Source organism: Dromaius novaehollandiae, chromosome 7 (assembly GCF_036370855.1).
Source record: "Dromaius novaehollandiae isolate bDroNov1 chromosome 7, bDroNov1.hap1, whole genome shotgun sequence".
In the NCBI taxonomy this organism is placed as follows: domain Eukaryota; kingdom Metazoa; phylum Chordata; class Aves; order Casuariiformes; family Dromaiidae; genus Dromaius; species Dromaius novaehollandiae.
The window spans coordinates 27,779,730-27,806,515 of record NC_088104.1 but is presented as its reverse complement, the minus strand read 5'-3'; positions in this window follow the sequence as shown (position 1 = coordinate 27,806,515).

Here is a 26,786-nt window from a genome sequence, read left to right as displayed (position 1 = left end):
CTCAAAAAGGCGTCTTTGCAGCAACTAATCACTGCCAACAAAATTTGCTGGCCCAGGTGAAAATTAGTCTATTCACAAAACTAGATCAACCTTTTTTCTTTTGGCAAGACTAGGATTTGACCTGGGAATATCTGAATTTGGCTCAGGTTCAATACCTGGGTTACAGTCAAATGGGCTACCTAGAAAGAAACTCTCTTTTTTGTCTTTTTTTCCACAGCAACACATGCCCAGAGACATCTTCACTCATAAGTAATTTATCTTCATTATATGTTGCCAATTTCCAGATGATCTGAGTCAGTATTTAGATGTAAAAATGCCCAGAAGATTCATAGTGGGGTGAAATACTTTTGGGGGGCAGGGGGAGTTTGTTTTTTTCTATGTAAACTCCACTCCTAGGAAAATACAAGCACTTCAAACTAGAACTTTTTTTCTGTATTGAGCAGAACGTTTTTCAGATGTAGGCAAGAACTGTTCTTCTTTTCAGAGAGAGAAACAGAGGCACAGTCAGCGCAAGCAGTGTCAGCTCAAGTGACCTAGTAAGAGGTTTATTATTAATTTGTATAATTTATATATATAATTATATAAATAATAATACAATTACTATTACACAGAATTTAGCTGACCTGTATATCAGTGGAGAAAAAACCTTTGAAATACTTAGTGGTAAAAGAGCAAACGGTGTTTAAATAGCATGTTCAACAGCACTCACTTTAAATTTCACTTTCTGAATGGTATATTGAAATCACTGGCTTGGAATTTAATTCACTTAATTTTACATGCTAAAATGCTTGTCTTACATCTAATGCTGGGAATATCTTTGCTTCTGAGACCATAGCTGCTGCTTCTCCAACAGTTTTTATTGGCTGATGTTCAAATTTTATTTCTTCAGTTAAATTTTCTGGTTAAATATTGTGTATAGGCACACCTCATTTGATCAGTTATAGCCGTAGAATTTAGCCGATTTATACCTAAATAGCCCGCCTCTATCAGAGAAGAGACGGAATCCATTGAATTCATAAAAATTCCTTGGGTCAGTAGCTTTTGTCTGAGTGGTGCTAAGGGGAACCGATCCTGTTATGAAAGTTCAGAGCCCTACAAGTGTTGCCCTTTTCAGTATGATATGCATTTTAAGGTGAATGGAATCTCTTTTTTCATGGATAGATGATGGAAATTATTGATGTGTCTCTGTAATGTGCTATTCTCTTGGCAGACAGCCTAGTCTTAGAGGAGCACTGAGAGCTCTCGTACGTTGTGTGTTCCTTGCAAGTGTGCTCAAATTGCATACAAACAGACCAATTCCTGCCGTGCAAGATGCACATAATGACATTGATTTCAGACGGAGATGCTCCTAACCTGCCAGGAGAGAACTGGGTCCAAATCCTTTAAACCCATGGTAGGGTTAGGTAAGTCTCAGTCCAAAGAGGTGTATTTCCTCTGCACTTGCTGTCTTCGAAGGCTGTCTGCTTTCTGTTAGAAGATGCATTTTATTGTTAGTACGCTACAGGTTTCTGTGCATATTCCTTAAACACAAAATTGTTCTCATATCTGTGTCAAATGATGCATCTCTGCTACTAAAGTTGCACCCGTTTCAAGGAGTTAGCACTCAGCAACCACCGTACTTCCACAGGGTGTTGTATTCACTGAGTACAGTGGTCTCCAAGCAAGCAAGTGCTTCAGACTTCTCTCTGTCTGTCTTTTTTGACAGGGGGTACAAAGTTATGTCATGTGTTAGTGGCATGCCAACAGCTAGTTTTATGTAGATGTGGCCCTTGAATATACTCTTGATGAGCAAGAGTATTTCAAAACAAACCTGTTAAGAACAAAAACTACACGTAGAAATGTAGTTCCAGACATCCTTACTAGTACTCAGGGCATCAAAAGATACTCACACAGCCCACGTGCAGCGCATACAGGAAGCGTGGAACCCCGTCGCTTGTTCTGCTGCATAATTTCCCTTCTTTAGATCTGCTGCTAACTAGATCTAAACTGAAACACCATTAAATTTAACTGAAAACTCGAACAAATACAGTAACTAGCTTAACCATTCAGGCTGCTTTAAATGCAAGCTTATCACGGTCTAGTGACAACTGAGTGGAATCTGCAACCTTTCCCAATCTGCTGTTTTGTAAATCTCCTATAGGTAAGTCCTTTTTGGAGTGAGGTGGTTCAGTCCTGGTCATTAATGGGATGAGTTTGCAAGTTGCCTTCATTGTGTATGAGTGTGCGTGTTCTGCTCTCTTAGCTTGTATCTCTGTTGTGGTGTAGGATATTTTGGGAAGATGTGATTTTCATGTTACTTTTGCCTTAGTTTGTGACCAGAGTATGAAGAAGACAATTACTCAGGCTTGACTATTTCAGCTCAGCCTAGCCATAGTTTCACTATGTTATCATATTATATTTTGGATTGTTTTTCTTCATTCATTTACAAATAATATTTTAGCTGTAATATTTTACTTAGATGGTCTCTTTTTTGCTTCCCATTTCCCCAACCAACCCTTCTCCTCCCATAGCTGTCAACTGACCAGGGCTTGCTCTGTCCCTTGCGGTTGCGGAGGGGTGCAACATATGGCTCTGCTGTGAAACTGTCTGGATTGTGTCTTTTCTTTTCAGTGCAAGTGCTTTGTTACATACTGTCTCTATATTCATTTAACTCACTGTCCAGGGGAAAGCTGGCTAGAAGCCTCAGGATGAAAGGCATTAATTTGAGCAAACCACAGGAATTTGCAGTTCTTGAGCTGACACTCACCGTGTGTTGGAAGTGCCGTTTGAACTCCACGGCACAGCTTTGGATGTGATGCCTCCTGGAAGACTTGTGACACAGTCCGCTATAAATCACAGGCTCGTAATTTCCTCGACCAAAAGCTGTCCATTTTTACTCTGGCCAGTGCCACGTGTGAGTTGTTCAGATGGTATGACTGGCACTTTTACCTGGGAATCTTTATACTTCTAACAGATTCCCTACATTATTCTCCATTTCTTCTGTGTCATTAATCATACTGCTCTTCTATTTAATTTGATCAGTCCAGAGTGCATTTGGAAATCCCTGCCAATGCTTTCTTTCTCTCCATTTTGACGAAGCATGATTTGTGTAACCTTCAAGAGTATTCCTGACATTACTGAAAGCTCATTTTTATGGTCAGAATTAATGAATGGGGAAATGCTGAAGCTTTATTTTTCCTCCATTACTAATGGTTACTGTTGCCACTTGTGACAATACCTCCCTTGCCGTTTCCATCTTCAGATTTTCCCGTGGGTGCACATAATTGAATTTATGACACGTGCAGGTCTGCTGTTTGTTCATATTAGACTGCATGATGGAGATGGAGCACATGCTCCTGAGACAGGTCCTTACTGTTACTGGGTAGAATCAGGTCTGCTGCTCAGGAATCACTTCTTATTTCTGCATTCTGCTTCCCTGATGCTTCTTTTCCCAAGTCCTTTTCTATGTATTTTCTGGCATTTTTTTTCTGCTTTTAAGCTACAACCATGGTCATAAAATATGGAATGTTTGCATACCAAGCCAGGCACACTTCTTTCAACTTAAGGAGACACCTTTCTTCATTTTCTGTAGCTATGGTAGTCCTTGATGGAGTCACTGCATGCTCATACTACATCCAACAAAGTTGAAGTGTTTTCATATCCTTCCTCTGAGGATCAGGTTTCATGATATACTGCAGTCTGCATGCTGAAAAGCTGAAGCTCCTAAAAGTAATATTAGCAAAGTGTGTTACCTTTTCTTAAGGGCTCTCTTCAGACTGCATTTTATCCCTTACTTGTATGGCTACCACCATTTACACACTTTTACATCATTTTAACTTGGAAATCATATGAATGTTCTGGGTACAAGCTCTTGGAAACCAATGGAAGAAAATGAAATGCTAGAGCATACTTGATTTGAGTTCAGGTAAGGACTTAAAAAAATAACTTTTAAATGCTATGCTTCGTCTCAATGTCTCTAATACAGTGTAGTTTGAGAATCACGCATGGATTTGGTAACATGGGAACCACAAATAGTGCGTGCCAAGCTAAATTCCTTTACAGCTGATTCCTCCACTTGGCATCATGATAAAATTGACGGTCTCTTTATAGCTTGATCTTACTATCAGTATTCCATTTGGCTTCCTTAAATTTACTAAAAATTGAAACTGATCTTGTCTTTTTAATGTAACTTGTATCCCTGGCATCAAAATTGTGCTGCTGTAGGTTCAGGGTTTAACCACTCAGGCAGAAAGGAAACAACTTCCATTTCAAGATCTTTGCTGTGATGACAGAAAACAACATAATAACGATTGATTTATGTTGGAAGTACGGGGCCAAAGATGTGTGAATGAGTTTAAGACTAGCATCAATCCACCATAAGCTCTAAAATCACACTGCTAAATACAACTGCTGTTACAGGGATGTAACTTTTTCTCACTACCACCAGCTCCCTGCTCCTATCATGGCAATAACAGGAAATGAATGGCTATTGATTTTTATTTCTAAACTACTTTACAACTTTTACCTACAAACAACCCTGACATTTTTAAACCTCTTTTACAGATGGGGAAAACCAGATGATAAACAGATAAACAGTTTGCATAGGGCCACAGCATGGTACAGATTCGCAGGAAGTGTTGAAGTACTCTGTGTCCCAGAAAAACCTGTCGCTGGTGACTGGGGCACTCTTCTGCATAGGAGGGAATGGTGATTTAAACGCCACAGCTTGAGCGGAATATAGGACTCAAGTCTCCTGCTTCCTGCACAAATAATGTAACTACTGGTCTCTGTAATAAAAAGGAGGGAAAATAACTCCTCCTCAAACTATGCTTAAAAGAAAGAAGTGACTCCTGCTCTGTTCCTAAAATAATTATTTGAGCTCCATGGCCCCAGACCTTCTCCTGGACTGATGGAGGAACCTCCTTTCAGCCTCCACCCCCATCAAATCAAGCCTCTCCTCAGCATCCTCCAGCAGTGATTTCTGGTCACTCACCACAGTGCACCATTTGCTTGGATTTGCATGCTGAGAAGGTCCCTAATTTCATCTCTGCATTATGTTTGAAGCTTTGGAGCCCAGGAGCTGGGTGCCAGCATGTGCAGCGCTTGTGAACTCCCCTAGATCTAAGCCTTGATCCGTTTCATCTGCATCTGTAGCCTGCCTTGCTTTGAAGAACTGCTGGGAGTAAACTAATTGAATGCTATGAGCTCCACAGATAGCTTTTGTGGTAATCCAGAGTGGGGACCTGATAGTGAATCAGGTTATTAGCGCTACTGTATTATCTGCTACTAAGAAGGTCAATCTGGATCATTCATTGAAAATAAACTACCCTTTAAAAGCAGCCTTACTTGGCAGGAGGAGGGGAGAAGACTAATTTTTGCAGGCTTTCTGTATTACTCTGGGCTTTGTCTGCAAGCTGATAGAATATTGAAACGGAGTTCTGGATTTCATTTTGACAATTCATAGCCTTTTTTATTCTAAAATAAGTTGTAGGTGATTAGATAGACTCAATGCCTTGGAAGGGAGACAAATGGCAGGATGTTAATGCTGTCAACTCCTTTTAAACGTTGATTTCTCAGAAAGGGGAAAAGGAGGCAAGTCCGTACAACTCAGGCCCTTTAAATGCTGAAACAGTATTCATTCAGCTATGCATCTTGAGAGGTACTAGAAGTACTCTTGAGGGATGTACAGTTTTATCTGAAGGCCAAATACAAACAAGCGAACAAGCCAGGCAAAGACTGTGGCAGATTTTTTGTCTACTTTCATTTTTTTCTCCCTGGTATAAATCAGTGTTCCTTGACAGATTTTTGCCTTTCAGTGTTGTCCTCTTTCTGCAACATCATTTCCCCAGTCACTTTTGTACGTGCATCAGCTTACTGAGGCTTTGATTCAGCCCAAACTGCCAGGTGTCGAGAGCAAGGCCATGGCTGCTGCGTTCTTCCGTGGAGTGGCTGAGGCGTGTGGACAGAGTCCTTCACTTGCCTGTAAGAAAGGTGACAAAACCATCAGCAGATGGCAAAGTGGTAAGTCGGTGCACTCAGCAGCTATATTAAAGTGAAAATGTTTGAATGAAAGCAAAGCTCTTTTAAAGAGGTAGTGCGAGGGGGTTGGTTTGGGTTTTGGTTTTGTCATTGGCTGAAAAGATGTCACAAATTAGGTCAGTGAAATAACACTCAAATTACACCACGCACAACTGCTGGGAAGCTCTATTGCCACCACACAGCATTTGCTGGTTAAGACTATGTCCTACTAGCTTTCCTGGCAGTGGTACAGGTAACCTCAGTTTGGAGAATCAATCTCATGTATGGGATTTGGAGGGGATGCTCTGAGGATTTTTTTCAAGTTGGAGAAAGCCGTGTATCCTTTCCTCTACAGCTTCCAGTAGCATGCTGGAGCGCAGCAAGGCTACACGCACGTGAACAGCAGTGCCTCGTTTTCTCATGTATGGGGAAATGACACAAATGCCTTGTTCTGCAAACTGCAGTTAACGCTCCTAGTATAAAAGTTAAGTAAAACCGCAGTTAATAAGAATCTCATGTACCTACTATGTGTTAAGAGGCATATTCTCCATTCATTTCATGTGTGATTGCTCCTCTTTGACATTAATTGGAATTCTACATAAGGCTGAAGAGAGACCGTAAGTGGTAATGTAAATTGAAACACATCTCATAGCTTTTAAAGAAAGTCATTCAAGCAATGCTGTTGTAGCATCCAAGTATCCTATGCAATATGACTAAAGGAGCCTCTGAGCTATTATAATTATGTAGTAGGATAGTATAATCTACTGTTCATGCAGTAAGGTATTAAATACATATTAATAGCTAAAAATTTGATGTAGAAAATACTTGAAACTGGCCATATGAGATAAACTGAGCTCCGTTACAGACTCATAGCCCACCGCAGCGAACAGAGAAGGGAAAGTTTCAAAGCAGTTCAGAACACCTGTGAAGAACGACTGGAAAATTGATAGGAGAGATGTGTTAGTTCCTGATTTATACATCATAGTGAGCTGAACTGGAGACAAATTATGAGCACAACAAGGTCTGACTGCTTCCTTACGCAGCCAGAGAAGAAATCCCTCTTTCTGTTGACAGACAGCTCGGTGCCCTGTCGCTGCAGTTCAGCTGGGACGTGCCGGGTGTCTCCGGCCATCGCGGTTGCTGTACTCGGCACCGCCGCACCCCAGAGCCCCCTCGTACCTGCGTGCCAGCCCCGGGCTCCCTCTCCCCATGTCCGGGGACACTCGTCTGCATGGCTGGGGCACAGACCAAAGCCTCCCTGGAGGTAAGGCTTTCCAAGGGGACCATTTATGCAGTAACTGTGTTCTACTGTTCCCACCTGACTCCTCCTTTTAGGATAGTACCTGCAATTTTTTTGTCTTTTAAGCATTTTTCCTAATTGGGATCAGTGTCCTGATTTCATTAATGATACAGCAACACTAAATGTAGTATCAGCACAGGAGAGAAAAATGGCATAGGGTAAGAAGAGAGCAGGGGCTGCTTAAATTGGCCTTAATTTTGACAGAAATACTCACTAATCTCAGCTTCCCTCATGCTTTCCTCCTGGAAAAGACCGCTTGAGAGCTCACTTCTTTTATAGAGCCTCAAGTGCTGGCTCTCCTTCCTCTTGAAGGGAGTTAGGGCAGTGGAAAAACAGATGTGCACACCCTCACAAGGAGAAATACAGTAACTGTTGCTTTTGTCATATCCTTTTTTCTACTCTGTTTTAGTTCTCCAAGTGATTCTTCATCCTATTTCTACCTGATGAAATGCACTTGTAGAAACTGAACTCCAGATTCTTATGCATACACATACAGAGTTCAAGATTTGCTGAGATAAAAGTTTTGTTTCCATTTTAAATTGAGTTGATTGTCAATTAGCTTGATCTAATTAACATGATAGTGAATGCAAATCTACACTGTCCTGAAATATTTATTCCAAGGCACAAATATTTGTTTCTCATCTTTGCTCATTCTAAGGTAAGTCAGGATGGGGCACACACATTTGTGTCTTGAAATAAATGATTGCAAAGGGTGTAGGTTTGCATTTGCCATCATGTGTTAACCATCTCACATTAAATGGCAACCAATCAATTCAGTTTCAAAGAGATCCAAAAGCTCTGGCCTAGGCAAGATTTTCACTGAAGGCTGAGAGAAGTATATCTGAATGTTTCTGCATGTTGCAAAGCATCAGTCAATTGTAAGTATGAGAAGTTGGGAGGAAAGGAAGGAGAGAGTGGGGTTGTGCTATACCTGATTAATGTTGCTCTTGGAAATGTTCATAGCAGTCAGCTGAGAATTTATTTTGACTATTGCAAGATTTATTTTATCATAGAAAAATGAAATATTGAGTATTACCAAACTTTATTTTAAAAAAGAAAATGTATTTCTGGAATTAGAAAATAGGATGGCTTGAGGACTCTGCAGTATGGTCTCTGAGCTCTGGTTGTTATCAGATTGTTGCAGGAAGGCTGTGCTGAATTGGTGTATATTCTGTAAATCCAGGACAATGGTACTATTACATCTTGTATTTGCTATCCTTGTGGATATGACCTGGGAATTGGAAGCAGAAGAAGCTTTTCTTTTCAGGAAAGAGAAACTGATAAAACCATGAAAAAGAGAACAAATGCTTGCTTCTTTGTTTGTTTTTTAATGCAAAATATATTTGATAGGCTGCTATTCTTTCTAAAATGTGGTGAGGAGAAAGGAAATGAAGGGATACTGTCACAGCAGAAAAATCAAGTTTGGCTATAAGACTGCTGATCTGAAGATCAAAGGAAATAACTTGAGGGCAAGTAGAGAGCCTGCCTGCTGGAAAAGCCAGGTATGGGGAGAGAAGCGTCCTGTGCTGTTTAGAGGACTCTGAAGAACAGTGAAAAGTAAGGAGAAAATAGGGGTGTGGGCGGAGGGGAAAGCAAACACTTCCCTGTTTTTGTCTGTGCTCTGATGAGACCAAGGATGATTCTGCTGTACACTTTTCTCCCACTTTGAATTCTCCCATCCCTGTTCTGCCCCCAAAATGGCATTTCATTCGCACCCTGAAGTTTTCCCCTCAGTTGTGCTTCAAAAGTTGTGTGTGTCATGTCACTTCATAAACTAGATCAGTGATTTGATCCAATTCACTGCACTAACTCCACAGAAACCTGTAAGTTTTTCTTACTGCTGAGAAAAAGCACGGAAACCTTTGCAAAGGGCAATGTGTGCATCCTAGGTGTTAAGGTATAAACCCATGCGGTGTAAGTGTTGGTGTTGTGGGAAAGGCAGAGTTTAAGCCCTGGAATATTGCCTGAAGAGCGCTGGAGCGGGGCATCTCGCTGGGCGCCTGCCGGAGCCCCAGGAGCCAGCCCAGGCACAGCAGCCTGGGTGCACGAGCGCGGGAGTGAGGGATGATTACAGCATAAGCAACCTTTCCTCCCAAAATACGCATTGTGGACACTCTTGCAATGAAATCAGCCAGGCTCATGGAAAACAATTCCCAGAGTCGCTGATTTTTATCTTAAAAGGTCTGGGTTGGTACAAATACCTTGTCTGAATTTTATTATGCTGACTGGGTTTGGGATGCAAATTCTGTATCTTACTCCAACGTGGTAATTTATACAGTATTTAAGAGATTGTATCCTAGTGAATAATACTCCTAGTGAAGGATGAACTTGTACACAAAGTACTCGAAGCTGCAGTGAGACAAAATGTATACTTTTGAATACTTTCTAAGGCTCAGACCCTTACTTTGTGCTTCCTGCAGCAATATTCTATTCTGATCACTACTGCTACTTCTTTTAGCTATCTCCTCTGCATTTTAAACCTAATGGTAGTTGTTCCTTTTTTAGCTGATATAAAAAATCAAGCAAGTACTAGAGTACTTCCCAGGAATTTTTCTGAGTTTGTTTGTAGCTGTTTGGGAGTGCAGAGGAACTCTACTTTGACAGGCTCTCCAGGTGACACTTAGCCATACCTGAATTCAGCTCAGTAGATCATATTCTTGCAATATGATTTAGTAAGGACTCTCGGGGGGTATACATGGTCTGAGTGTGCATATTTGTCTTCTTTCATTGCTATTTGTATAGTGCCTTTTAAATTTTTGCCAGGATGGCAGTGTTTGCATTTGGCCTACTTTGGCTATTATTAGATTCTTTCTCTGCTCCATAATTGACTCTTTTCTGAGATGCCGTGTAAGAAGCCTGAAGTCTTCTACATGTGCTATTTAAATATTTGATTTCTTCCGTTAGTTTGTCTTTCTGCCCTATTTCCCTCTGTAGGAACTCTCAGTGATAACTTGGGATAGTGATAACCCATACTGTGGGTTATCATGGTGTGTATTCTTATTTAAACAGCTGTGTAGATGACCTTACATAAGGGTCAAAGCTGGTGAGGCAAAGGATGTTGCTAGTGAAATTTCAAAGGGATATCTGGCTAGTTAGCAAAATTATATTTTCCTGTGACAAAGCAATTTAGGATAAGTAGTGTAGCCAAGAATCAGAGTGGAATATTTTTTCCCCAAGTGATTAAGCAGAAATTCTTCACACTGTATAAACACTTCTCCGAGTCCGTTCAGGCATCTAATCGTCTGACTGGAGCACTGCCAGGAGCAAACGGAGCAAACTTGTGCACGTGTCGTCTGGAAGCAGTGAGAAAACTGCAGCTAGAATGTGTAGTGTTGAAAATGCCTAATTTGGTTACTTCTTTTTAATACAGATTATTAGAACCTCTCAATTTTTTTAAACAAACTCACAGGACAGCATTCAACAACAAACGAGGTAAAAGCATAACTTCCCAGCATGCACTCTAGCAAGCAATGTATGGAAAACATCTGCGTAGCATGCCTACATGTTGGTTAGGATATGAAAAGACAAAAATATGCCAGCCAATACTGGACTCCTCTTGCCTCCATTGGACAAAAATTGGAAATACATGTCATGTTCACAGGTGAACTGAAACGCACCAAAATGCAGTGTAGCAAGCTGGTGTCAGATGCTTTTGAGAGGCCAAACTTTCATTTTGGGATAGGTGGGTTTGTTTTGTTTCTTTGATTGCCTATTAAAAGTCTTTGAGAACAAGAGCAGAACACACACTGACAGTCCTGCAGGAATTGTCGAAGACAGGAATTGTCTTACTCATCTGAAAAGCTGGAGCTAACACAGACCAGTGCAAACATCTGAGATACTTAGACAAACTTAGCAGAGGCCTCCTGCTCAGAAATGGTACAGGTGCATAAGGGCATAAATTTAAACTCGGCCACCAGGATTAAAGCCTGCTTCAGTTCAGATGCTATTTGCATTAAAATGTTGTCGTGCCTAGCTAATAAATCCTACTTCCTAGGATCTTTCCAATGAGGGGTAGCAGTTAAGCTTATTCTGTCCTTTAGGACTTCAGTACACTGAACGCTTCAGAACACAGCAATCCGAGGTCACTGTGTTCCCAACAACTATCCTCAGCAATAGAAATAATTTGCTCTGCAAATTATTGCTCTGCAGTTCAAGTTTTGATTTAAACATTTTTCTATGGAAGAATTGTTTGTCCTAGGAAATGGTAATCTAGGACAACTGCAATACATCCAGGAGGAAAAAGGTGATGTATACGTGAATTACCTTTTGCAGAAGTCCTAATAAGATTAACGGATCTTTAGCAAAAATCCTAATTTTCTAAGGGAAGCAATGAAAATTTAGAAAAGGGGGGGGGGGGAGGAGAAGTCCTTAGGAAAGGGATCAGAATGCAGGGATATGTATGGTCTTTCAAAGACCAAGCCTGCTCTCACCACATCAATTAGCTCTATGTCCACAACTGTAGTGAGAAGTCAGCTGGTTCCAGAATAATTGAAGCTGACAGCCAGTACAGAATTGAAGCACATCTGCTTCATTCAAGGAGAAGAGCTGTTCAGGAAACTAATATTACTGTGCACTGTATTTTAGGAATTAACTAGCTGTGGTGGAGAAAACATAGATATAGGAAGACAGTTGCAAAGCAGAGAGGTTGTATGCTAAAAGGAAACAGGCTTGCTGGAACAAGTAGTCTTTATAGTTGCTATTCATTCTTAATGGCTTGATTTGCATCATCTGACTGTTTGAGTTACTTTGCCCACTGGTTGTGTTCCTTGCAAATGTAGGAAAACAGAATTCAGTTCTTCAAGGCACTGAGAACTGTGGCTAAGTAAAAGATTTTCTTCCATACTTAAAGTGAAATATGTGCGTAAATACTCTGCTGAACTGGATCCAGAACATTCAACATCTCATGGGACTGAATGCCTGACAAATACTGCCTTTGCTATATGTATCTGAAGGTTAATTCTAGCAAGTTAACATGCAAGAACCTTACTGCTGTCCAAATTCTTGGAATGACCAAGAGGACCATGATAAAAAGTGAAGTGTATTCATGTAGAGTAAAACTAAAGCCATGCTTCCTTTCCCTTGATATTTACAATTGCATAGATTGTATGAATTATGGCAGATTATGTTGCATAGCTTTATGATATACCAAACTTGAGGGACTGAGTCAAAGTTCAGTTTATTTAATTTTCAGATGTCTTATCTCAGCTATGTCAAGTGGTTATAGTCACCAATTTATGCACATTAGAGTTTTACATATTTGAAAATGGATCACACAGGTTTTCTGAAGAAATAAAAATTCAGAGGATGTTAAGTTCAATAGGGCTTCTGAATTATATGGGGAGGAAGAAAACAAATATGAAGAATCAAAAGCGGGCTGTAAGCTTGTTTACCTAGCTACTCATGTATTTGTTTTAACATCTGAAAATGCTGCTTGTAACTTATGCTTCATGCCTTCAGCTACACCTCTAGCATATAAACAAAAACTAGGGAGAAAGAGAAGAAAAATTAATATTGTAGCTCTGGGAAACAGATCAAATGGTGTTTAGAATGGTAGCATCTTTCATATGTTAGGAACTTCGAAGTTTCCTTTGCTCTGCCACACTAACTAAAAGGCTGGTCTTGTTGGGCTCCGATACCCGCTGGTGGCTCGGGGCCTGTGCTGATGTAACAGAGCAGAATTTGGACCATTATATTTTGCTCTAGTGCTCTAGGACTCTGTAAGACAGTTTTCCCTAATGTGATGTGAAAGATGTTTTATTAAACATCTTTTCTCATAAGAGATGAAAGATGCAGTGGGTAATGAAGTAGCTGCTGCACCAAAGCAGATCTGAAAATCCTTGCTGTAGGCCCAAAAGGCCCTAAAGTGTTCATTGCATAGTCGCCAAGAATGATATTAGATTGCTTGACTTTGAGTTCTCATCCCTGAATTTAAGCCTTCCAGAAAGTGATTAAGAAAAAGCTTAACCTGAGGTCTTTCAGAGGGAATTTGGAGCACCTGTTTCCACCTGTCGGGAAGAGTGTCTCAGGGACACTCGCTGACTAGATTTCTTGGCAAAAAGTAGACAACTAATGGGCGTAATGCTCCTTTTCTTCTAAGGGTTCAAGCAGAGCTGTAAATTTCCCCAAATAGAGCTTCTCAGGGTTAAGGAAGAATAGTTACTTCAGATGTGGTATACAGTCCCTGGAATTTCCTATGTGTTACTGCCCTGTGATTTTTAACTAAATAAGGTACTGTGTTTTGATTCATTCATGTGCAAGCATCACATCACTGGATATTAGGTACCTGGACAAAGTCCATGACTAACCTGCCTATGCTGCTTTTGCTCTTTGTTGTATATCTGCTAGAAACAGAAAGTGGACATTATAGCACCTTCTCCTACTATAGTTTAGCAGAAGGTGTCTGCCTAGCTACCTGGTTACTGGGAGGATAATACAATGCTAAATGCTTTGTAGAAACAATTCAGATGCCTGAGACACAGGGGACTCGATGGCATTTTAGATGTCTGGGGTACCCTGCCTCTCCTCTGTCTGCTGGGTCTCTCCTGTGCCCTGTGTCACATTGCCAGTTCTGCATGGATGTCTCCAATACCTCGGGTTGTCTAAAATGTCACTAGACAAATACACTTGAGCACCTGAATCTAACTTTCTCCATTTAGAATATAGACTTCATTTTAACAGCACAAATTGATGTGAGACACTGTCACCAAGAAGTCCCATTCTTAAAAGAAGCAACTTCCCAGCAATTGTGAAGTCTTAAGGAAACCTATGAGTAAATCTTCAAAACAGTTTTTTTGCAATCCAGAATAGAAAAAGTGAATCCTTAGCAGTAATGTTGTTACAAAACAGTAAAACTTCCAAAACAAAACTTCTTTCATTAAAAAAAAATCAATTAAAAAGTATTTATTTGGAGGCCAAGACAATTTTGGTACCATCATGATGTGATGTATTACATATCAGAGAATTTTTATATCATTGCATTAAAATTCAGCTGGAGGCTATGGAACTGTTGCAGCTTGCACCAAATTAATTTTTGGGTTATAATGAACTATCTCCACTTGGAATATTTGACAGTTTATAAAACTATTGCATCCATGACTTCAAAAACAAATGAAAACGTTTATACAAAGTACCTGGAACTGCAAAGTGGTAGTATTCAGGTTTAGTTGAAACGATAGAAGCTGAATTTAAATATCCATAACGATAAGTTTACAAAACTTTATAAAGCTGGTATTTACATCAGAAGAAAAAGTAGCACATAGCATCCATATTTACATGTGTAACATCCACTTACAGCTGTTTCAGTAGCAGAAAACAAACTCTGACACCGACACCATCTAACTGAAAACCAAAATTTTGAAGAGCTATAAAGACATAACATTGGTTTTCTTCAGTAGGAAAGAGCCAGGACAACTTTACAGCTTGTAGTATACTTTACAATCGATGGACTTCAGCTGTCAATTCTCACATTGACTTTTATCCTCCCCTATGTATAAAATGCAACAAAATTGCAATCCTCTATCAATTGAAGTCCACTCTTTACATAGTGCGCTACTGAGCTTGAAGTTTCTGCAGTACAATAGGCATATTGGCTCTCAGAGTTTGGGTGAAAAACCAAAGCTCATTAGAAGCTTAACTTTGAATATTTTTAAATACTAACATAATGCTAACTGAAGAATATGGATAGACTGGAAACTAAGGTTTCATGAAGAGGCTTTTTTTTTTTCTCAAAAAGAAAAATTTCATAAGCTGAAATCTGTTGAGGAAAAGACTTATCCTTTGAAAATGTTTGTTTAATCAAAAGCAATTTTTCTCTTGGGGAAAAAAGCTTTTAATGGAAAATTTTCAGATACTTCTACCCTACCTACGTGGTGATGCAACAGGCATGCCATTGGTTTAGTGTGTTTGTCATATTGTTCTGTTAACTTCAGCAACACTTGATTCTGTTGCTATAAAATATAAACTGCATTTTGAAAGGTATCTGCAAAGCAAATGTTCTTCCTAAGAAAAGAGCTGAACACCTCCCTCCAAGAAGGGCAAGAAGGAAGATTTGGGGAAGAACAGGCCCTTCAACCTCACCTCAGTCCCTGGGAAGGTGTCATTGCAACTAATCCTGGATACTACTTCCAGAAACGTGAAGGACAGGAAGGTGAGTGGGAGTAGTCAGTATGGATTTATGAAGGGGAAATCATGCTTAACCAAGCTGATAACCTTCTATGTTGAGCTGACTAACTTGGTGGATGAGGGGAGAGCAAGAGATGTTGTTTTTCCTGATTTCAGGAAGGCTTTTAACAGTCTCCCACAATATCCTCGTAGACAAGGTGATGATGCCCAGGCTGGGATGCCAGACTGATCCTAGCCATGCTCCGCAAAGCGAGGTCTGGAGTTTCTTGCAGGTTCTTCAGAATCTACTCTAAAGCAACATCTCTGCTCTGCTTCATGCTACTGACAAGATGAAAAAGTACCAAACTCAAAGCAATAATAAGTTTCCCTTTCATCTTTCAATAAAGAAAGGGACAGTATATCAACAGGATCCCAATAACTACTTTCCCTATGATGTTTATTCTTTTCTTGACTTGAAACTCAAACTTCTATTTCATATCACATGGTACAGTGCTCCTGGACTATCAATTTAAAAACTCGAGTACCTTTAAATACACCTACCAAAAATTTTAAAATCAGCTCTGACATCTTCTGCTCCTTCTGGCATAGATTTTAAAAATGGGTACACAAATATACAGACATATAGTATGTTCCTGTATAAAACAGATGTACTGATGACTTCCTCAAACTAATGTTCCCTCCCTGCATAGGCAAAGGCCTATTATAAATGCTCTAGGCCTGATTCAGAGGGGGGTTTTTTTGTTTTTTTGTTTTTTGTTTTTCCTTCACATGTCTGCTGCTTGTGTCATAGGCCCTGAACCAGGCACAGCATTCAAATGAGTGGTTAGCTTCAAGCACAGGAATAGATGACTGGCATCAAAAGGGTAACCTTGTGTGTAAATATTTTCCACATTATCTACCAACTGCTTAGGAAATAAGTTAGCTTCAAAATATGCTTAGGCCTCCACAGCTTCAGAGCCAAATGTCACATGAATCGGTAAACCCTTATGCTTAGCAGTGAAAAGGCCAAAGTTTCAGATAGCGAAAGCTTCAATTTCAGAACAAAACTGATTGTGATGACTACCTTGTCAAACGTTACTAATAGGATAAATACTGCTGAAGTTATCGCAAGTGTTGGATGCGATTATAGCCGATAAATTCAGGAGATAATGGGTTTTTTGTTCGTTTTTCCCAGTTTAGAGTCCTAGGGTTACTCCCCAACCCCGGTAAATTCTGGAGGATTTTTTCCAAGTTACATTATTTGACTAGGTTCACATGGCCAAAGCTAACCATAAGAGAATTGCTTAAAACTTGTAGTGACTAAGAACCAATTAGAGCCTGGATTTTAGAAGGTAACATGGAGAGAGAGGCTTCTAAGCAAAAAAACATGTAACTTGGGAAGAAAGCAATTAGGAGATGAGGTGTGCAATATTGACACAAGTGAACACAACAAAGAAAGGACCGTGCTCGTACTGGGCAGCGAGTCATCAGTGAAAGTGGATAGAAGTGCTGCTGTCAGCCTGCAGAGAGCAGTGGGAAAAAGCGTACTACGGGCAGCCGGGAAGATCTCTGCCCAGAAGGCCCTGCAACAAGAGGTGACAAAGTCTTAATGGAAATGGACAGACCTGATTCCTGTTCAGGTCATCTGTGTCCTGAGTAATTCCAGTCACTTCCATTTTCATTCACTAAGATTTAGCATCATTTTTCAGCAGTCTGAATTAGCCTTCAGTCGAGCTCTAGCAGCCTTGTAGAGTTTTAGCTATGTCAAGAACTTCCCCCTTCTATTCACTATCACTCAGGAAAAGCTATTTTGACTTCAGTGGGTGAGTCGATGTCTATTTTTTTTCCTAGATAAGCAAGTATATTTTCATCATATTGCATGAATAAAATCTGGTCAATATTATCTTAGAAATATGTATTGATCAGTGATTCTGATAAATGAGAATTAACTGTTTCTTTGGCTTGTCTAACTACTAAACTTAAACTCTATCATAAAAGGAGATCTAATACAATAAGAGTTTATCCAGAAAAATCAGTATGTTGAAGAACGACAGCAAAGAGAACCATATAAGTAGTCTGACTCTTCTATGTACTCAAGTGTTTTTGGAGCCCAGATAGCACATTAAGAAGTGACAGGTTCATGTAGTTTAGCTGGTGATTTATAAAGTTTGCTAGCTGATTTAATAGAGCGCTAGAAAGTGTTGTTGCTAGATCAAGTAAAAAGAATCATAAAATGGTAATGAATGTTATGAAAGTTCATGAATATTTCATTTGGGGTCTTTCTCAGATGCCTGTTAGTTTATCTTGTGATCTGGGAGCATACCGCATATAAATCTGGTGGAGGGTAGAACTGCACAATATTCTGTGAGACGGAGAGCAGAGATGTTTGGTGAGAGCAACGAGTGTTTGAACAAGTGTCTCAAAAGCACTATATCTCGGTTAAGTTCCCTATTAAGCGGTCATGAATTGTGAAGAATATAGAGTACCAAGCAGCAGTCTTTTATTTATTTACTCTCTGCACGTTGAGAAACAACAGGTAGTGTCTTTTCCCTTTCAAGCCCGTCTTCTCTGCTGGTGACTTCTGAGAGCACTGGCTTACCTTGGAGGTAAGCTATTATTTGAAAATGCTGAATGGATTCCCATCTCTTTAGGCATTTCTTACATGTGCTGACCAGAGATCAATGTGGACTAACATTTGTAATATGGTAGATGTGGAACAAAGACTTTAATTTTACCAACTTCAGGATGCTGAAGTTGGTAATGTACTCTGTATGCTACTTTAAAATTTGTGTGAGTATATCTATCCTCTAACTAATTATGCATTCTATTATTACATTTTTAATGAGTCCTGAATATTTCAGGTTGAAATCTTTGTGAGGTCTAATGCCAAATATTAATGCACAAAATAAAAGGATTGTTTTGTCTATATAAGCAGTATTTCACTGTTTTTCATCCATGATAGCAACATGGACTTGCTTTTTCCATAGTACTTCTGTCCACTTCATCCTTTCTCTGATTTCATTTTCTTGGTTTTTCTCTTAAAGACAAAATTTTTTTAGAACCATGGACTTGGAACGCTATGGAGCCTGAAGGCTTGCACGACACTGAAGCAATGAGACAACAGTGTCTTAAGAGTATGTCAGTCAATAACGCCACGTCAGAAGTCCTGGGAATTACTCACCTGGGGAAGCTGAAAACCAGCATGAAGGACTTGGAGGGGCTTACAGAGATGGCATGTGTGGTCTCTGTCAGCAGTTGCATCCGAAACGACATTGAGCCCATCCCACAGTCTGAAGGCTGCGTGAGACCTCCTGAAGGGTTTTGTTTTAGCTAATAAATCCTTATAGTGTTAGCCTGTAGGATACAAGATTCAGCTTTATTTTTATATTTGAGGGCAGGGTGAGTATCTGGGGATCAAAATGCACAATTTCTATTGAATTAGAAAGGAGCTGTTAAGGGCAGATTCTCTGCCACTGTATCGTGGCACAATTTTGTACCACTGACACCATCTGAAAGATGACTTAGGTTCTCTTGTGTGAGAATGGCATTTCAGGAAAACTGCAAGGCCTTGCAGTTTGTCACATTGATTGAACTGCCATTTGTGAAGGGAGTCAGTTCAGTATTAAAATCTCTGTAGCATAAATCACTTAAGACAAACTTTTTTTTAAATCCATGTGGAAAAATAATTTAGATTGCATGGGTGTTCTGAGAAGGCAATGACAAAAATAGTATCAGTATTAGAGCTGGGCAGACAACTCAGAATAAAAAGATTATCCTACAAAATTTATTAAAACTTGAATATGAATTTGCCTCAAAGTGTATGCACCCAGCTTTTTAATTTTCTATTGTTAATATTCTATTTTCTGTGTTTACTACCAGGAATGCTCACTGAATATTTGTACATTTCTATATGCTTTTGGAAGCAAATATATTCATTTTCCAAGTACAGCTTAAAAGGATAAGGCCCCAGTTCACTGAAAAAGTTTCAAGTCCAAAAAATGTGTCTGCTCTTAACGAATGTATTTGTGGGTACTATATGAAGAAAAGTGTGCAACTGCCCTGTGATGTTTATCACCCTTAATTACAACCAGCACACGTAGCTGTGGTACAGTTTTGTATAGGTAAGCACCCAAAAAAATGGCTTGGATTACCACATCCTGCATGGTAACTCACTGAGAAAACAGCATGCACAAATTTTTCAGTGACTTTTGAGATAGCTTGATCTATATTTGCAAGATGGACAAGGAAGCTAGAAAATATTGGTTAAGAATTGTTTCTTCAGTTCTAGTTTGTGCCAAGGTTTGATGCATAAGCTGGAGAGAGAGGTGCGCTATCCGAGTAGATTTGACCTATGTTTACAGTAACTTTTTGGCCAGTGCTTATTACTTAATAATCAGTCTTTATTATTACATTAATTCTAACTGGGATATGTGCAGCATGTAGTGCACTGACCACATAAAATCAGTTTATTTGCTGAATAAATTAAGCCGTTTTCTTCTAATACCTTAGGCTGCAATGTCATTACTCTTAGGCTGCCCTAATATTCTAGTTATACTGACATTATTTCACTTATTACCTTCTTGACATGAAACTGTTTTTCAAATATGGAAATCCTGTTCAAGTATTTCTAGATGACAGAATCCTGCATTAATTTATAATGTATCATAGTAACAAAACAGTACAGCATAAAGGAAACAATTTGTTTTCTAACCTGAGCTAGCCCTCATGGCAAGGGGACAGAAGATGCCAGAAGGAGAAAAATTCAGTCTGCATATGTTTTATACATTCTTATCTGTTTTGCCAGAATACAAGGAATAATCTTGCTGATAATACAGAGGCAGCAAACACAGAACCATTAAATGGACAGTGTGATTTATCCTACTTCACACTGTTTTACAAGCAATATGTATCACTCTTGTGAGCTTTCTTCTGCTTAAAGAATTGTAAGAAATATATCTTACTTTTACTTTTATTGATAAAGCAGACCAAGCTATCTTAATTCATTCTTCATCCAGAGTCTTTTATCACAGCATGGCTGTGATTGGGATTCTGATCACCCTGGATGCCACTCTGAGACTGAGAGGCTCTATCTTCTCATCTATTATTCTTCATGAAGCAAAGCTCTGGTGTGCCATCTGTTTTCTTACTGAATCTTGCATGCAGCTGCAAAGAGCTGGTCACCAGAGATTCAGACTCTGGCAAGCAAGCTCTCCCTCTTGGTTTGCTTAGAGATAGCCAAGCTTTCACTGCTGTTGGCCTGTTTAAGTTTCAAGTGAAAACAGGCTGCTGTTCTCCACTATATTTTAATTTACATATTTCATCAGGGTCATGGGCAGTGGCTTTCTTTTCTAAGCAAAAATTACAAGGGAGAAGACCCTAGAACCCATAAATAAGAAGCATGCTGGAGAGCTTTGGTCGGGCGCAGGTCAGTCTTGTAATTTATAATATAACTTGAATTGACTAAGGCCATTGTATGCTGATGATACTTGCCCATTTTGAAGCAAGGAACAGAGATAGTTTCTGGTGTGAATGCAGTCAGACAAAACACAGTTAGTATAGGGTAGCAGCAACCGACTGAATATACCTGAATATTATCATCACATGATCATTCTTGTTTAAACAGGTCATACCATCTTTCTTGTTTTATTTTTAGAAGAATGTAGGATTTGAAAAGAGTGATGGTTGAGGAAATCCCATGAACATGAGCAAAACAATGATGTCAGCCAGGTCAGCTTTAGCTTTCCTCTTTATGGAAGGGGGAAAAAAGCCTGGAGCCTTGGGTATCAATGCAGGTGCACACTGCTAGCTCTGTCTCTGGTGGCTGAGATGATGCAGGAGAACAAAACAAGGACTTGCTGTAAAAACCTTCTATGTGGTTGGTTATGGGTTGGTTATGCCCACTGTAAACAGCTCTGCTGAGCATTTTACAGCCTGGGTACAAAGGGACCCAGGATCACTTGGATCTTTTGTGTATTTCCTTACTGGCTGCTTTTGGATCCTTAGCTCTGTAATCACAAGTGGCGATCAAAACCTGTTCTTAATTCTGCTCTGAGATACAGAGTAATAATGTAGGCTTACAGGAGTGAGTCAGAGATGTAGGTCTGTCTGAGCTTGCAACATCTGACAGATTTCATACCCACTTGCTCAGGAGTCTTCCTTGACAGCTGAAATCATCCATTTTCCTTGCGGCAGTGGCCCTTGCTTCTGGGATTTGATGTTCTCTAAGGGTTAAACCCTGATCTCCTTGAAGTCAGCAACAAAACACCTAGCTGAACTAAATAAGAAATCAATTCTAAAATGGGATCCTGCGTTCAGCATAGTTGAAAATAAAGCTGATTTTGGCAGGTAGGTCCTCAGCCTTTAATCTTTAGAATACCCAGGGCTGGAAACAAAACTGGCTGGTAACTGCAGGGCTGTCGCCTCTCTGTAACATTAATCGTTACTCATCTAGATAAGAATATCTTTTCACTAATCCCTGTGATGGGATGGGTCTGTGTCCAAGTAGAGATTAAGGTGGAGGCAGTAGCCTTTGCTGGCTAGACACAGGGCTGGGGTTACGTGCTATTAGTGTTTACAGTTTAAGGCCTCCTTTGGGAATTGCCTAAGGTGCAGACAAAAGGGAAGCTGCAGATTGAATTGTTGCGAAGATTGTCTAGGAACGGCGTTGGAAACAACGGAGGAACTGATATTGAAGAAGGGAAGAAATGGAAAGTACCTGGGACCCTAGCAGCTGCTTGACGGCAGCATGGTGGTCTTATAAATCTGTATTAATGGAAAATTATCCTCCTGAGGAACTCAGCAAGGAAATAAGGTGGTAAAGACAAAGGGGAGAGAACTTTGGGGGATTCCCACTGGCCGACTTACTACTTCCTCTCTAGTTGGCACTGGATAGCTTTTTTCTTCCCATTTATAGCATTCTGGATCTGTTTTTTGGAAGGTAACATTAAATATGTGTTGTCATGCATGAATGAAGCAAAAGTCTTTCAAGTTTTTAAGTATCTCCTCCATCATATGAGAGAGACTAGGGGGACCTGAGAGGAAGTCTGTATCAGTCTCTCTGTAAACAGAGTAAATTAAAACTCTCATTCCTAGTTGTGTCACATTTCTAAATAATTTTTTAGAGGTAAAAAGCCACTTTTCATGAATTTTTTTTATTTGTTATTATTACAATTTCACTTGACGTTGTACAGGCTTGAGGGTCGGGGTTCTGAACAGCTCGTGGCTCTGGGAGATGGTCTTCTCCGGGGCGTCCTGCCACCCTCGCCCGAGCACGTGCTGCCTTCCGCCGTGCAACGCGCAGCCCTGCCCAGCCCATGCTCTGCCACCAGGCTTTCCCTGCCGTCCTCGAGCCTTTTTTCTTTAAACTACATGACACTTTTGGAGCTTTGCAACCTAGTATTTTATAATAGTCTGCGCTATTCCCCAAAGAGCAATAAAAAATAGCTTTTGAGGGTTTTCTCTTTTTGATCCATTATTTAGAGCCTGATCTGCGCTAGACTGCAAGCCCCACGTCAGTGCCAGTGGTCCTGGAGTTCTGCAAATTCCCTTCAGGACTAGACTAAAATCATAGATCTTTTTTTAGGAGATGTTTAGATATTGTCATAGTACTCTTTAAACTGCTGCTCTTACCAAGGATTTCATTTTCATAGCAGAGGACTGTCTAAGGAAACAACTCTATTGCTCACCTACTCTCAACTTCCAGATTAAATTTTTACTTGGCAACAAAACTTCCCTTCCCAAGATGATGGTTAGACTGTATTGGTCCTGAGCTCCGCTCGAGCAAACATTTGTGTTTGTACAAAACCTGGCTGTTTTCCCCATAGGCTCAGTAGGACTCTGGGAACAGAGCCACACAGGGTCATCAAGACCTGAAGTCATTAGCTTTGTGCAGATTTTACACCAATGCAGGTTATTAGGCTATGTCAGGAGTAGCAAGGAAGTTTATTTTTTCTTCATTCCTGTAAATGACAGCTTTATGATATGTGCAAACTAACTCAATCTATCCTTTTTTTTCCACTCTCCTCCTCTCTCTCCTTTTACAGCAGGAGTAGAAACATTCTTTTCTTTTAATAAGCCTGGGCCTTTTTTTCACTTCCATTTAATTTGTTTTGCAATAGAAAATGGTTTGCCTGACACGGTAGCCCCATGATGCCACATGGCAGTCTGATACTGTATTATTATTCATTCATAATGCCATAGTTGCACACAGTACTTGACAAAACCAGCCTCTGACAAGGTCTTTAGCCCAAGGAACTTGACTAAGTGGTAGTTATGCTGCATGGTGCAAGCCCCCGAAGTCATGGGTATGCTGCTGGTGGCACCTGTGAGGAGAGATTTTGCAGGCTTTGTCCTCGCATCACCAGGGAATTGTGTTCAGGCTTTAAAAGAGCACAGAGGGCACCTTTGCTGAGTGAGAGAGAGACAATGCATGTGAGCACATAGGCGCGCAAGAAGCAGAATAACTCCCCTTCTTGCTAGGTCTAGGGTGCTTGCATGAGGGTCCAAGAAAGAGCACAGAGGATCCCCTCCCTATTTCAAAGACTACATGTGTGTGTTGCAGCAAGCAGTCCTTGAAATGTAGTTTATCCGGAATGCTGCTCAGAGGAATGCCCTAGGAAGATAAGCTATATTTGACTGTATTATTAGACTATTATAAATTCCCTTGTTTCCCACACAGACCCAAAGACTCTTCAGTTTTTTTCCATTATTTTTGCTGCTGAATAGCTCAAAAGCAGTTCAACAGGAGGGGAAAAGAACCTTCGCCCTCTCCCAAAGTAACTTCAGGCCAACACTGCAGGTGCTCTCCTGGAAGGTAGATGTTGGCAGAGAGGGCACTGAGTGCACGTTTTCTGGATGGCTGCTAACTTCTTATAAAAGAGGGGAGCGACGGCCTTCCCTCCCCTCTCCAGCTGTCGGTGCAACAGCAACACGGTGAGGAGGAGCTCTGCTCCTCCGCTGTGCTGGCGTGTGCGGAGCACGCCACGAGCCTTGGCCTCTGAGAGGGCTTATAGCGTGCCTCTGCCCACTGCCTAGCTCCTGCGTAGCTGAAGGGGGTTTAGGCTCACGCCTGCTCAGACTGGAGCAGTTTAGGGCACACAAAACAAAATACCAGGCACTTTGAGTTTACGTGCTTCCAGAGTCAGGTTGCAGATGAGTGGGTGTTTTTGCATGTGTATGCTTTACTTCTCCCTAAATCCTTCTGAAACAGTCCAAAATTCCTAGGCTTTAGTGGCTAGGAATCAAAGTGGTAGTTTTAGTAGTTTATTTTGTTGGTCCAAAATGTAGCAAGTTAAAATTAAGATGTTCAGGGCCAGATTCAGAAAAGAGGGAAGCCTGTGCAGGCTCACTTGGAGATTTGGGTCCAAACAACCCCAGAAATGAGAAGAACAGGATTACCAAAAGCAGTAGTCTCTATGTCTTCAAGCAGGAGCTGAGAGTCTAGTCACACACGTTATATCAGAACCAAACTGAGCAGAGGGCAAAATTGGAAACGTGGAGGCTAAAAATGTTATGCCAGAAATTAATAATTCTAATTAGTGAACAGAAAGATTAGATTTATGCAGGTATTTATTCAGCCATCTCTTTGGGGACGTCATAATTTCCCGTCAATGCTAAAAGCACAGACAGAACCAAAGAAACCCTTCTCACCAGCGTGGGCGCCCAGTCCACCCACTGGGGACGCTCCTCAGTGCCACGGGGCCTTGCTGAGGTGACGAGACATGGCATCAAAGGGACCCAAAGGACAGGATCCCTTTTACTGCCAAATGTGTGTGACTCTTGTCCACACTGCTGTGAACCTGCAGTCAAAACAAACAAACAAACAAACAAACAAAAGCCACCTTCAGTTTAAGACTAGAACTAGTTTTCTGACAAGGCAGTGGGAAGTGCCCGAGGTCTGCAAGCAAGAGGCAGTATCAGAAACATTAGCTGCTACTTCTGCATTTGCCGTTTTGCTCCTCTCTTTGTGGGTGTTTCATTTTGTCATCTCTCGCAAAGAGCAGTTATCTTCAACACCATCTGAAGGAAAAAAAAAAAATCTTGGTCTTGTGTAACAGGCTAAAATGATCACTAGTGGTAGTTGTTTACCATGGAAATAGGCAGACTGATATCTCTTTACTCAAAACCTCAAACCTTGTTTAACTGCTTTGCATTGTATGATGGCAGGGTCATGTTAGCACTTTGACCATCTGAACCTATTTATGCCACTGAAATTATCCACATCACACAGCTGTAATTGAGTAATGCCTTCTGTTGTAACTGTGGGAGTGCTCTGAAAACCCTCCAGCTGAAAAAGGCTGTATGCAAGGAAGACTATCATCTGAATTTCTGCATGCCCTCCTCCTCCCATGTACAGCCCCCGCCTCCCTCCAGTTTGGCTACATTATTGATTGTTGTTTGGTTGGGTTTTTGTTTTTATTGTCATTCCTCAGTTATCAAAGCTGTTGTTGCTTTGTGATAAGCAGCATCATATAGTAACTAACCAGCTATAACATGTCTGAAATAGTAAGGGAAAAATCAATTAAAGTGGATACCTAATGCTTTCAATTCTGATAGCAAAACTCGTGTGTGACCTAACACCACTAGTAAGAAGCAGCAGACTGAGTTGCTAATGGTCATGTTATCTGTGAAATACAGCTATTGCCTTTCTACAGATTGCTTGGGGAAAAAGTACAGAACAGTAAATTCTGACACTTCAGACTCTCTCTTGATAAAAACAAATATAATGATTGATTATTCAAATATATGCTGATTGTAAAAGAAAATTCAAAGTAGAGATTAAAAACAGAAATGGAAGGATACCTTCATGCTTAGAGCCAAGGACGAAGAAGTATTCAGACTTATATTCATTTCTCCACTATCGACTCTGAATATCGACTATGAATATCCAGTATGACAGTGGATAATTCTTCAGGGTCAGATCCTCAGAGTGCCTAAGTAACTTTGAAATCAACCTGGTGATATGAATATCTTTAAACACCTCTTGAGGATATGAGTTAGGACTCTGTGGTTCTGTTCCCCACCTCTAAAGCAGTGAAAAGTAGTTTTCTACCACAGTGAAGTACATTGTGAGTAATCACAGTACTTCTGTGATGGAGACGGTTACAACATCATCATGGATGTAATACTTGCATATCACACCAAGTTTGAAATTCATCTAGGTCCCAATTTTCTTCATTAAGCTATGTCAATTGAAAAGTTAAAGAGCAGAACAACACAACAGACATAACACACAAAGTGGAAATTTTGTTAATTCAAAAAGTCAAAATAATTCATATTCTAAAAAATACTATGTAAAAATTGGTTCCATTTGAAGGAATTTGAATTTGATTAGAACTGGTTAATAGCATAGGCAATATAAATATATTGACTGTATGCATGCATCTTTGCT